The sequence below is a fragment of the Rhagoletis pomonella genome, unplaced genomic scaffold (assembly GCF_013731165.1).
Source record: "Rhagoletis pomonella isolate Grant_MI unplaced genomic scaffold, Rhpom_1.0 Rhpom_scaffold_00002, whole genome shotgun sequence".
NCBI classification, from domain to species: domain Eukaryota; kingdom Metazoa; phylum Arthropoda; class Insecta; order Diptera; family Tephritidae; genus Rhagoletis; species Rhagoletis pomonella.
In genome coordinates, this window is record NW_023458556.1 from 114000870 (window position 1) to 114013269 (window position 12400).

Sequence of the window (12400 nt, forward strand, 5' to 3'; positions counted from 1 at the left end):
ATTTAAGAAATTTTGTGATCCAAATCTATTTAAAATATATTAAAACCATAAACAGCTCTATGATTTTGTTCTCAGAGATCGTGCCAAAAGAGTGTTGGTGTTTTCTTTCATAAGTAAAACCAGCCTTTCGAGCTTGTGTTTAGTATTCACGACGTTAGAACTGCATGAAATTAATAAAAAAATTTTTAAAATTAGTGTCTAGCCGCCAAAAAGTAAGAAAATAAATGCAAAAACAAAAATTTTTCACAATTTTCTAACACTTCGTCACACCAACTTAGTGTCTAGCCGCCAAAAAGTAAGAAAACAAATGCAAAATCATACATTTTTCACAATTTTCTAACACTTCGCTACACCAACGAAAGCAAAATTCTGTTCGACAGAAAATTAGATACTCAACGAAAATTTAGACACGCTTGCATAGCTCAAAATACTGTTACGATTATCCTTGACTACTCGTCCGGATTTCCCAAATCTTTCGGTTCGTTGTGTTATGTTCATAGGGCATTCGCACGAGGCGATATTACAGGCAACAAAAGTTGAATACGTAGTTGAATGAGAAGTTGAAAGTGAAAAAGTTGCCATCCCTATTCAGACGAGGCGATTTTGGATTCAACACGAATCGTTATTTACATTATTGAAAATGAATTTAAATCGCAAAATTTTATCAATTGGCGTAAATTTGGTAAGCCAAGCGTTGGTAGAAGTGCTTTTAGCGAAGCTGAAAGATAAAATAAGAGTAAAAAAGTAAAAAAGAAAAATAAGTATGTATACAGAACAGTGTTGGCATTTTTGGTACAATTGTACCTGTTTGATACAATTTCATTCACAATATACTTCCTACTACGCCGTACTTTTTAGTAAAATTTTGTAATGAATACTAAAAATATATAGCTCTGAAAATTCACAGTTCGCCTGTTCGTAAGTAAGTTTTGAAAAATGGCTTGAACGAACCAGTATAACATAGCCTAGCCAAATTTTTAAAGAAACTTTCCGATACTAAGTTTTATTAAAACAAAATGTCAAAGTCAGCTTCATATAGAAACAAAGTCTTCGTTAGTTATAAGAAGAGATTTTCTTAAATATAATACCTTAACGGCACTCACATATTGACAAGGTTTTACTATTTATTTTATTATTCTTTAATTTTAATTACCTGTTTATAAACTATAATGTATTCTTTAAGAAAAACTGTATAAACCCAAGATTAAATCTTTGCGAAACATTCAAAAACCAACATACTGTCGTAAAAATTTCGAGCTTTATTAATATTCTTTAGTTTTTAGCCCATTCAATTTTAGTATAATAAAGTGCAAGTTTAAAGTAGCTGGGACTTACCGTTGAACTTGGCAATTTTTTTTTTGTCGACGATGTCAGCCATTTTCTTCCATACGAAGTGTGTTCGACGATTTTTTTATATGGAGGAAATTAGCAACACCTTCATCAAAGAAATCTTAAAAAACTTAGTTATATTAAAATTTAATGGGCTAAAAAACCACACACTCAAAATAAATCTAGGAAATCGAATTAAATAGATCGAAATTTTTACGAAAGAGTGTTGGTTTTTTTAATGTTGCACAAAGTTTGAACCTTGGATTTGTACGGCTTTTCTTAAAATATAAAGCGTATTTTTACAAAAAATAATTAAAATTGAATAATATTAAGATAAATGGTCAAACCATCTCGTAAAGTTTTGATAAGCACTTGAAATTCTATTAAAATGTCAAATTTTAGTACTGAATCCAAAGAAAATGTATCTTTTATCCATTAATAATAACTTAAATATGCTTTTTGTTAAGATGTATACCTGAAAATGTGTGCATACATATTTGCGTTAAATGCAATACATGTGCACGTGGAATCAATTTGTAAAAGTGTAAACTACGTAAACGTATGTACATAAACAATAAAACTTTCTCATGAATACCATAAAATCATTGGTCTTGAAGGGAATGTACTAAGAAAATATATGAGCGAATTAAAAAGTGTATACAATTTATGCCGAAAAGTAAATTTTTTGTATAGATTTCGTACTGAAGGAACAATTTCATATCCCAACACTGATACAGAATGTAAACAAACACAGGGTTGCAAGGAAAAAAAGTTGAACGAGCTCAAAGTTGGCTGGCGACCAACTTTGTTGAAAGCGATTAGTTGAAAGGCCGTTCGGACGAGGCGATTTTTGCTTCCAACTAAAAGTGGCCTGAAAAATCGCCGCGTGCGAATGCCCTATCAAGCTTACTTTTGGAAAGAACCTTTATTTTATATCTTCAATATAGGGATGTGTTTTACAAAGTTCAGTAATAGTACAAAGTAATCGATTATTAGTAAAGGTTAATGCTAACGTTGTGTTTACACCACAGTAATCTTACAACATCTCTCTTTCCTAGAAAGCTATGTGTATGGCTTAACATTAAAATTAATTCATGTAGTATAAAAGGTTTATTGAATTATACAGCAAATATAAATTTAGATTATAAAGCGAAAATTTGAGTTTAATACAAAATGTAATGAGTTATACAGCAAATATAAATTTAGATTATAAAACGAAAAGTTTGAATTTATATACATAAGTATTTGTGGAAAGGAGAACCAGATACTCTACATATCACACATTGGATTTAATTGTAGATGTAGCAGATTAACTATTGTATTGTTGAATTGTATACTTGAATTTTATCCCAATCTATTGTATCTCAATTACTTATTTTATTTTCATTGAATTTGTTGTATTAACATAAATTACCATGTAAATACTCTTTCTTGGGTGAACACCCAATGTACAGCGTGAACACCACCAATCAATGTTTGAAGGTGTTGGCAACGCGCTCGCGAGCACCTTGCAACAAGCTGGATTTTGTGACACCTATATGTAAATGTACATATTTTCTTAGCCGAACATTATTATTACATAGCAAAAATCCACTTCGTGCGGTTGCGAATTTTCTACATTTTGTAAAACCTAACCAAAAGCGTGAATTTTGAGTGAATTTTTAAATAAACCTAAAGTCCTACGCGACACCGAAGTTGAAATACGCTTTTTCATTACTAAGTGACAAATATACTCCCCGGTAAAGTGATCCGCGATTTGATTACCAATCGCCGGTAAAATCCAGGCGTCTTACACTACTTTTCGCTCGCGTAAAGCCCCAGCAAACCAATCTGGCGAAACTTCTTCGCTGGCCATCGTTCTGCAGTGACCATCCTCCACTTCCAGCCGCCTACTTCGCAGCCGCCATCGCCACCGTCCAAATCCGTTGCCACCCTTGGGAGACCTGCTCCAGTCACATTCGCCCCCGCTGCCGCCAACTGCACCATAAACAGCCCCCTGCGCTGTTCATTGGTCCTTCGAGCCGGATATGAACCAGCGACCTATGGATATACAGTCCACCAAACGTAACAGTTTTTAACTTGTAGTCCTGTATTTCACTATTGGCGGACGGGCGAAAAAGAATTCTTTGGTAACTTTGGTCGTCTTTGTGGAGTAGTGTCTGCCGGTACATTTTCTCAACATCGCCGTTAAAGACGAATCGGTACGTACGCCACTTGAGGATCATCAACATTAAGTCGGGCTGGAGAGTTGGTCCGGTGTAAAGAACATCGTTCAAAGAGTAACCGGACCCCGACTTTTTGGAGGCGTTGAAGACGACTCGGACTTTGGTCGTTCTTTTTTCCGGTTTTATAACGGCATGGCGGGGGAGATAGAACGACCAATATTTGCCGTGGGAAGATAATTCCTTAGAAGCCGTTTCTTCCATATGGTTGAGAACTAGATATTCTCTTTATACGTCATCGTACAGGGTTTTTAGATCACCTTTTCTTAGAAGATTTCTTTCCATACTCAGACATTGCTGGAGGGCTGAGGTGCGAGATTGACCTAAGGGTATATAGTCCGGCTACCCTTTAAGCCAAGCTTCCCCGACGATATCGCCTTATACGGCGATGTTATTCGTCTTTAACGGCGATGTTGAGAAAATGTACCGGCAGATACTACTCCACAAAGACGACCAAAGTTACCAAAGAATTCTTTTTCGCCCGTCCGCCAATAGTGAAATACAGGACTACAAGTTAAAAACTGTTACGTTTGGTTTGAATTGCGCACCTTATCTCGCCATACGAACACTTCACCAGCTTGCAGAAGACGTGAAAACCACACACCCCCTTGCGGCCCCCATATTAAGAAATGAAACTTATGTGGATGATATTCTTTCCGGCAGTCATGACATCCCCTCAGCCGAAGAATTCCTATCCCAAATCATCCAAGCTCTCAAATCGACAGGCTTCCCATTAAAGAAAATCACGGCTAACCACCATGAAGTTTTGAAAAACATTGCTAAGGAAGACTTGCTTGATAATAATTTCCTAGAATTCAAAAAAGCAAGTTCCACAAAAACGCTCGGTATTCAATGGAACGTCCTAACTGACACCTTTTCGTACACCATTGATTCCACTGCAGCGATAGCCGCAAGCACTAAGCGACAAATTCTCTCTTCGGTCGCAAAACGTTTTGACCCGGCAGGGTGGCTTACGCCGATCATGATTCAAGCCAAAATTCTCCTCCAAGAGCTCTGGTTAGACGGAACTCAGTGGGATGAGCAAGTTAAACCTCTCCGTTTGATAAAGTGGATGCAATTTGCAAAAAACCTCCCAGAAATTTCTAGAATCCAAATACCCCGATGGGTCGACTATATCCCCGACAGGCAGGTCGAATTACACGGCTTCTGCGACGCGTCTGAGAAGGCATACTGCGCCAACATTAACGTTCGCATGACAAGTGGCACCAACACTTCTTCTCATCTGTTGGTCTCCAAAGGCAAAGTAGCACCTCTTAGAACCACAAGCTTACCGCGGCTTGAACTCCTCCTCGCCAAATTAGTCGCAGTTGTCCAGTCTCACCTCGATCTCTCTAAGCCAAAACTGACAATGTGGTCTGATTCCGAAATCGTCCTTGCATGGCTAGAAAAGCCCCTTTATACTTGGAAAACATTTGTCTCGAATCGGACTGCGCAGATACTCGATCTGATAGGTCGATTCTCTTGCCATGCGCGCGCTCTAAAGGTTATGGCATTCGCCTTCAAATTTATTAGAAACCTAAAGGATCGGGTAAAAGGCATCCGTCCTATTCCCTCCGATTCCCTAACACATGATGACCTTCGCAAGGCAAAACATCGGCTCATAGCCTTAACCCAAGACCGGTATTACTATCAGCGTTGCCGTTTTGGTCCAATTGGACCAAAATTGGTAGCTTCATTCTCCGTTGGTAGCTTGGTTGGTTTGACGAAACTTTTGGTAGGCAAAATTGTTTTGAAAATACAATCAAACTGAACATTAAAATTTGTTTGCTTAATTTAAGTTTACACGTTCAAAACACTGCTTTCACTTTGCTTACACGTATAAGATTTCTTTATTTTTTCTTTATTTTATTAAACAGACAATTTTCTGCAAACAAAAACTCACTTTCCAAAGCTATGACCGATTAGCTGTTGAAATTAACAAGAAATTACCTCTTGTCTTGAAAGAAAAATTGGTGATAGGCAATTTGCCAGGTGTGAGTGTATTGGTAATAAAAAAGGGTGAGTATATGCAAATAGAATCAAATTTGGATTTTTTTTATTGAAATGCATAAAATGTCTGCTTTTGTTTATTCACACACAAAAAAAAATTTTTTCGATATGAATTGAATCAATCTCAAAGACATTGTGTAGAAATACAAGTGAGATATCTTAGCAATAGACGTCATCCTGGGCCACAGCTGCGATCATCTGTTTTTTAGAGTTGCTTATTTTGGCCTAAACTGCTCTTTTTTGACCTGAGTTGTATTAAATAGTCTCTTAAAACTTGGTAGTATTTGTTGTTCAAATGGTAACATATATGCCCAAAAACTTGAAAAATATTAAATGATTGCTTTTTAAAAATGCTATTTACAAAATTTCGTTTTGATTGCGACATTAGAAATATTCAGATTATAAAAGTTTTTCACATATGTTTTAAGATTTTAAAGCTTTAAAAAAGTACGGTGGAATGCAACAATGTGCTTGAATTTGTGTGCATCTTCGTCAGCTTATTCGTTTGCAGACTAGAAAAATGGCGAACAGCCATCAAAATACTGATTCAAAATACACATCTTTCACTGGACACACAAATGGGTGCGCGCAGCAAAATTCAGCCCTAATGGTAAGTTAATTTCATCGTTCGGCGCTGACAAGTTAAGAATTTGCGATACATTTTCAGGCGAATGTGTGCGAACGTTCACCGTGGGAAGAGGTATGGGACGACAGCTGGCATGGCATCCAGACGGTAATCTGGTAGCTTTAGCATTAAGTTGTAACGGCGTTAAGATATTTAACATAGCTGAAGGCGAGCTAATACAGTGCATTCGTCGCCGGAGAATGATGTTGCATTTCACCCAAGTGGAAATTTCTTGGTGACTGGCGGCGATGACGACAATAAGATTGCTTGATTTATTAGAAGGTCGACCAATTTATACACGGTAGTAGTGCACTTTAGCGGAACCATATAATATAAATATTTTCCTGTATTCAACAGTTGCTCGTTTGGAAATCTAATTTGCATACATTTGATGCCAATAGCTCTCGCAACAAACAAGCCAGTTCTCAAAGAGTCTAAATTGATTTTAGTCATGCAACAGCTCCACATAACTCCGCCATAGACACACCAGTTGCTGGAGTACCAAAAAGCTGTGATGACAGTATTTTAATTGATCCACGACAATTGGTGGCATATGGAATGCGTGATGGAAATTTTCTGGTGCTTGATAGCCAATATACTACAAGAGTGTGGTGTGATAGTAATTTTTCTAAAATTTCCTTCTTTTATTTGCAGTTACATTAAGAAGCTCATAGAGGAAAGAGCTGTTGGTGAGGAAGGTGTCGAGTTACTGCAGTACTGCAACTGGGAAAATCCGCATTTCGCACGTGCCCCAATCGTATGGAATAGTAGCTTATGTCAAAAGGCTGGTTTTAGTATAATGCGGCATTCGCAGCATACCCTCACTGGCGCCGAGCCGTTGAAGAAATTTTGGCAAATAAACGTGCAAGAAATAGTTCCGATACTAGCACGTCCATATTCTTGTTAAGGGTCATCAAAAAATTCCTTGTGTTGTAAAAAATAAAGGGAATGCCGGATTATACTAAAGCCAGCTTCCCGACATAAACTACTATTCCATACGAACACAGAAATATAAATGTATCTAAAACTTAATAAATCAAATAGGATTGCATTTGCATAATATACCTAATATTGGAATCTGTTTTGATCGTAAAAAATACAACTTGCAATCATTTAGATTATAGTTTTGAAAGAAATTGATTGCAATCGTAAATTGTGTAAAAATTGTTAACAGCAATCAGCCTTAAATTTATGTTCCCCATGTAACGGGTATAAAATACGTTAAATCCGCACTATCTGCATTAACAAAAAATATACATTGGAATATTTAAAATAAAACGATTCATATTTATTTTCTAATAAGAATTGTTTCTTAATTTAAAGTATTTAATACTAATATAATGTAGTGGTTAATGTTTAAAAATGAATTCGCAATATGTCCGCAGCTCAGGTTGATTTGAAGAAATCGTTTTAAATTTTTCGAATTACATCTACTTGAATATAGGATAGGCAGGGTTGCATACAAATGGTAATTCCGTAAATATTTAAAATATGTTAGTCCATTCAATATTTTCATCTGGGCCAATAAATAATAACAAATATAGCCGAAAAAACAAAGTTTCGGTTAAAACGAGTTTTTATAACCCCCTATAAAATTCCGATTAATTTTAAATACGAAACTAACGATATTTTTTCATGGAGAAGTATTTTTTTTTATATACCTTGTTTATACCTACACAAGAACCGTATTAGCAAAAAACCGATTGGACTCAACATATCTGTGTTCATATGGAAAAGTAGCTTATGTCGAAAGGCTGGCTTTTATAATGCGGCATTCCCTTTACTCTTTAAACGGCAAGGAATTTTTTGATGAGACTTAATAAGAATATTGACTTGCTAGTATCGGAACTACTTCTTGCACGTTTATTTGCCGAAAGTTCTACAACAGCTCAGCGCCAGTGAGTCATTCGCAATCGTATGCTGCGAATGCCGATTTATACTAAAGCCAGCCTTTCGACTTAAGCTACTTTTCCATACGAACACAGATATATTTCTTTACAGCATTTGTACCCCTGTCTTTATAGCGCACTCGATAAAGTCTTATTCAAAAGTAAACAAAATCTGCTGTTTTTAAACGACATTTTTTTAATAAATAATTTGCGCGGTTGACCGAAATGGAAACGAACAATAATTGTAATTTATTATAACAATAATTCGAATTTAGAACAGGCTGTATAAAGAAAACCAGCCTATTGTCACTTCACTTTCCAATGGTGCTGATTGCTCCAAGAATTATTTAGAGATTTAGAGCATAATCAACACAATATATGCACATAAATATGTATTATTTCACAGATCTCAGGGTCAGCTTAGAAATACGTCACCAAAATTATATAAAATTTAAGAGGAATTATTTTTATTTATAACGTAAAAGCGCTATCTGATCCAATTTGATAAGTATATTTCCACTAAAGTTAACCCATTTTATTTAATTTGTCTCTCGTGAAAATATATATTTTATTTAAAATTTTCAGATATGTACATATATTTTAAATTTTTGCTTTAATTTTTGTATCCTTTTAATATTTAATTAGATATCTTAAGATTAAAATAAGCTTAAAACGAAACAGCACAGCAACCCTTTTCTGTTCATCTTGAGAGCACAAAACCCTCTTTTGTTAAAATTCGGCGCTGCACAAAATCCTGGCTTTTATATTTTCCAACAAAATACCACTTCGCAACCCTGGATTTTCACGAAGCATTTCATTCGGGTCGTAGTTTTGCAACTTCGGGCCATTCGGTGTTGTATGCCATATTGGCTGCCATATTGTTCACACTGTCATTGCCATATTGAACACCCTGTCAACCCTAAGATATCTCACTTGTATTCTTCCACAATGCTCAAAGATATTTACTTATTTTACAAAAGTTTTTTATACAATAACTTAATTATTTTAATTAAAGGGCCGAATTTCTTTTGTTTAATCTGAAAGATTGGTGTGAATAATTAACCAATACTGTAAACAATATTACGTGCAGTTTTAATTTTTACTGCTAATTTGTGTAGTTAAAAACCTCGCAAACTCGAGAAATCTCGTTTTAATAATGAACAAATTTTGGTTGATATGGTATGCGTTTTGGTACCTAAAAATATATTCAAGTGGCAATACTGATTACTATGCTGAGAAGGCAAAACTAGCCAACTCCACCGCAATAAGCAAACGGAGCTCATTACTCACTCTAAACCCGTTCCTTGACAAGTCCCACTTACTCCGCGTTAATGGTCGGCTGGCTCATGCAACATTGAGTTATAATGAGCGACATCCAGTCATCATCCCCGAAAAGTCTCGGTTCGCGATCTTATACATCCGCTTTATACATGAGTTACTTCTACATGCGGAGACGCGTCTCATGCAACAAGTTTTAAGGCAGGAATTTTATATTCCGCGGCCCAAGCCGCTCATCAAAAAATGTATTTTTGAATGTAAGCCATGTACTGTCCATAAACAGCAAATGCGCTCCCAAATAATGGCAGCCCTTCCACCAGAACGGTGCACTTACGCTCCGCCTTTCACTACCACCGGTGTCGATTTTGCTGGGCCTTTTCAAATAAAGGCCTCTCTGCTAAGATCGCATACACTTGTGAAAGGCTATGTGGCCGTTTTTGTATGTTTTTCTACAAAAGCTGTTCATCTTGAGCTATGCTCCGACCTGACCTCCGAGGCGTTACTCGCTGCGTTTGCTCGTTTCATAGGACGTCGTGGATATCCCTCTAGAATGATGAGCGACAACGGCAAGACTTTTATAAGAGCCAAACGAGCCACCGAACGAGAATTCTCCATTTTCCTCCAACAAGTTTCTCAGGACGTCATCTCCAAATACTCTCCACAGGGCATCGATTGGAGGTTCATTTCTCCTAGTACTCCTCACATGGGCGGCTTATGGGAATCCGTCGTGAAAAGTTTCAAGATGCACTTCAGAAAAACAGTAGGAAGTCATAAGTTCACATTCGAGGAGTTCACCACTCTACTTATAAGAATCGAGGCGGTTTTAAATTCCCGGCCAATCTCATCTTTATCCCAAGACCCGACAGATTTTACTGCCCTCACTCCCGGACACTTCCTCCGAGGAGCTCCTCTTTTATTACTCCCCGAAGCGAACCATGAAGACTTATCTCTAATCAATAGATGGCATCGAGTTAAAGTTATCCACCATCAATTTAGTAAACGATGGAAGGAGGATTACCTCAAAAGGACCTCCAGAAACGATACCGATGGAAGGAAACCCGCAAAGAACCAAAGGTCGGCGAATGCGTCCTCATTAATGATGACACACTCCCCCCAACGGAGTGGCGTCTAGGACGCATTATAAACACACACACCAGCCCCGACGGGCACATCCGTGTAGTCGACGTACGGACTCAAACCGGCACTCTAACCAGACCGATCGTCAAATTATGCTTTTTGCCCCAAACCGACGTCCATCCACCGCCAAGTGAAACAAACTAAAGCTGTAGCTACAATATTTCACTACTTCTCGCCACAGCTTAAACCCACTGTCCTCTACACCGCCTTGCACCAAAGCATCGCCTCTCGAAACACTGTAGTTATGCCAATTATATATGCACCTTTATGCACTTACTCCCACTGTTTTCAAATATTATTGCGACGGCAATTTACTAAAGTCATCCCCCAAATGCCTCATTACAGGTCGAAATGAGTCAAGCACCGCAACCTGCACCTAGATCCAAGGTGGTAATCGCCCCACAGCCGGCACCGCGGTCGAGAGTGGTAATCGCCCCCAATACGGAAGACATCGAATCTAGGCGTTCGGAGGACTTCCAAAAATGTCGAGTATGCGGACGTCGTCATGCACTACGCAGGTGCCCGCTGTTCCAGGGCATGCAACCACATCAGCGGTATCTTTTGGCTCGTGCTCACAAGTATTGCACGAACTGCCTCGCACTATCGCATCTAACCAGCGAATGCAGCTCCACCAGCACGTGTAGATTCTGCGACCACCAGCACCACTCTCTTCTACACCGCAAGCCCTTGCAACTGGCTAGTATCCGCCCAGGCCAAAGAAACCATGCAGTTGTAACACCTCCCGCCCCGGCCCGGAGTTCGAGCCGACGCAGACACGGCAAGCCACGTCAAACAGCTGCACGTCCAGGTCCCCGCTATCAGCCACAAAAGGTAGAAAAATGCACGATTCGCCGCACGGCCCAAGGACTGCGCACCGCCAAATATAGGGGCAGGGCCACTAAGTTGCTCGTGCACGAAGCACTCAGGGCGCTCAGTGAGTTGCAAGAAGCACTAGCCGATCAAGACGTCTAGGGCAGGCAGTATGTGGAAATGAGAACCAGATACTCTACATATCACACATTGGATTTAATTGTAGATGTAGCAGATTAACTATTGTATTGTTGAATTGTATACTTGAATTTTATCCCAATCTATTTTATCTCAATTACTTATTTTATTTTCATTGAATTTGTTGTATTAACATAAATTACCATGTAAATACTCTTTCTTGGGTGAACACCCAATGTACAGCGTGAACACCACCAATCAATGTTTGAAGGTGTTGGCAACGCGCTCGCGAGCACCTTGCAAGAAGCTGGATTGTGACACCTATATGTATATGTACATATTTTCTTAGCCGAACATTATTATTACATAAGGAGCGTTCATTATCTCCCAGAAATAGTCAGAAAAAGTCCGAAGTAGTCAGATTTAGTCCAAAAAGCGTTCCTTAACTCGGAAATGACAGCAAAAATGAGAGAGCAACAGTCAGTGAGAGTGACTCTCATCAGTCCGAAGTAGTCAGATTTAGTCAGAAGAATTTTTTCTGGCAAAATCCTGAAAAGTGTCAAACTCAACTGAATTTAAATTAACGGAAATTAATGAATACGCTAAAAGTGAGAATAATCTAAAAAGTAAAAGAAATGAATTGAAATTGGAAGGAGGCAAAAAATAATTGATATAGCAAGTGTTTATTGTGCTTATGCTTGTGTGAATGTGTTTTGTACATACATTTCTGTTCTTATTTGACGTTAGTTTTGTTGTTGCCATTCTTTGGACTAAAAATTTGGTTTTTTGCGTTCCTTTACTTTTTCTGTTATTCTCTTTTAGTGAGCGCATTTTGCTTACGCTCTGGCATTTTGACACTTTTCAGATTTTAGTCCAAAAAGATAAGGAATGAACCTATAGCAAAAATCCACTTCATGCGGTTGCGAATTTTCTACATTTTGTAAAACCTAACCAAAAGCGTG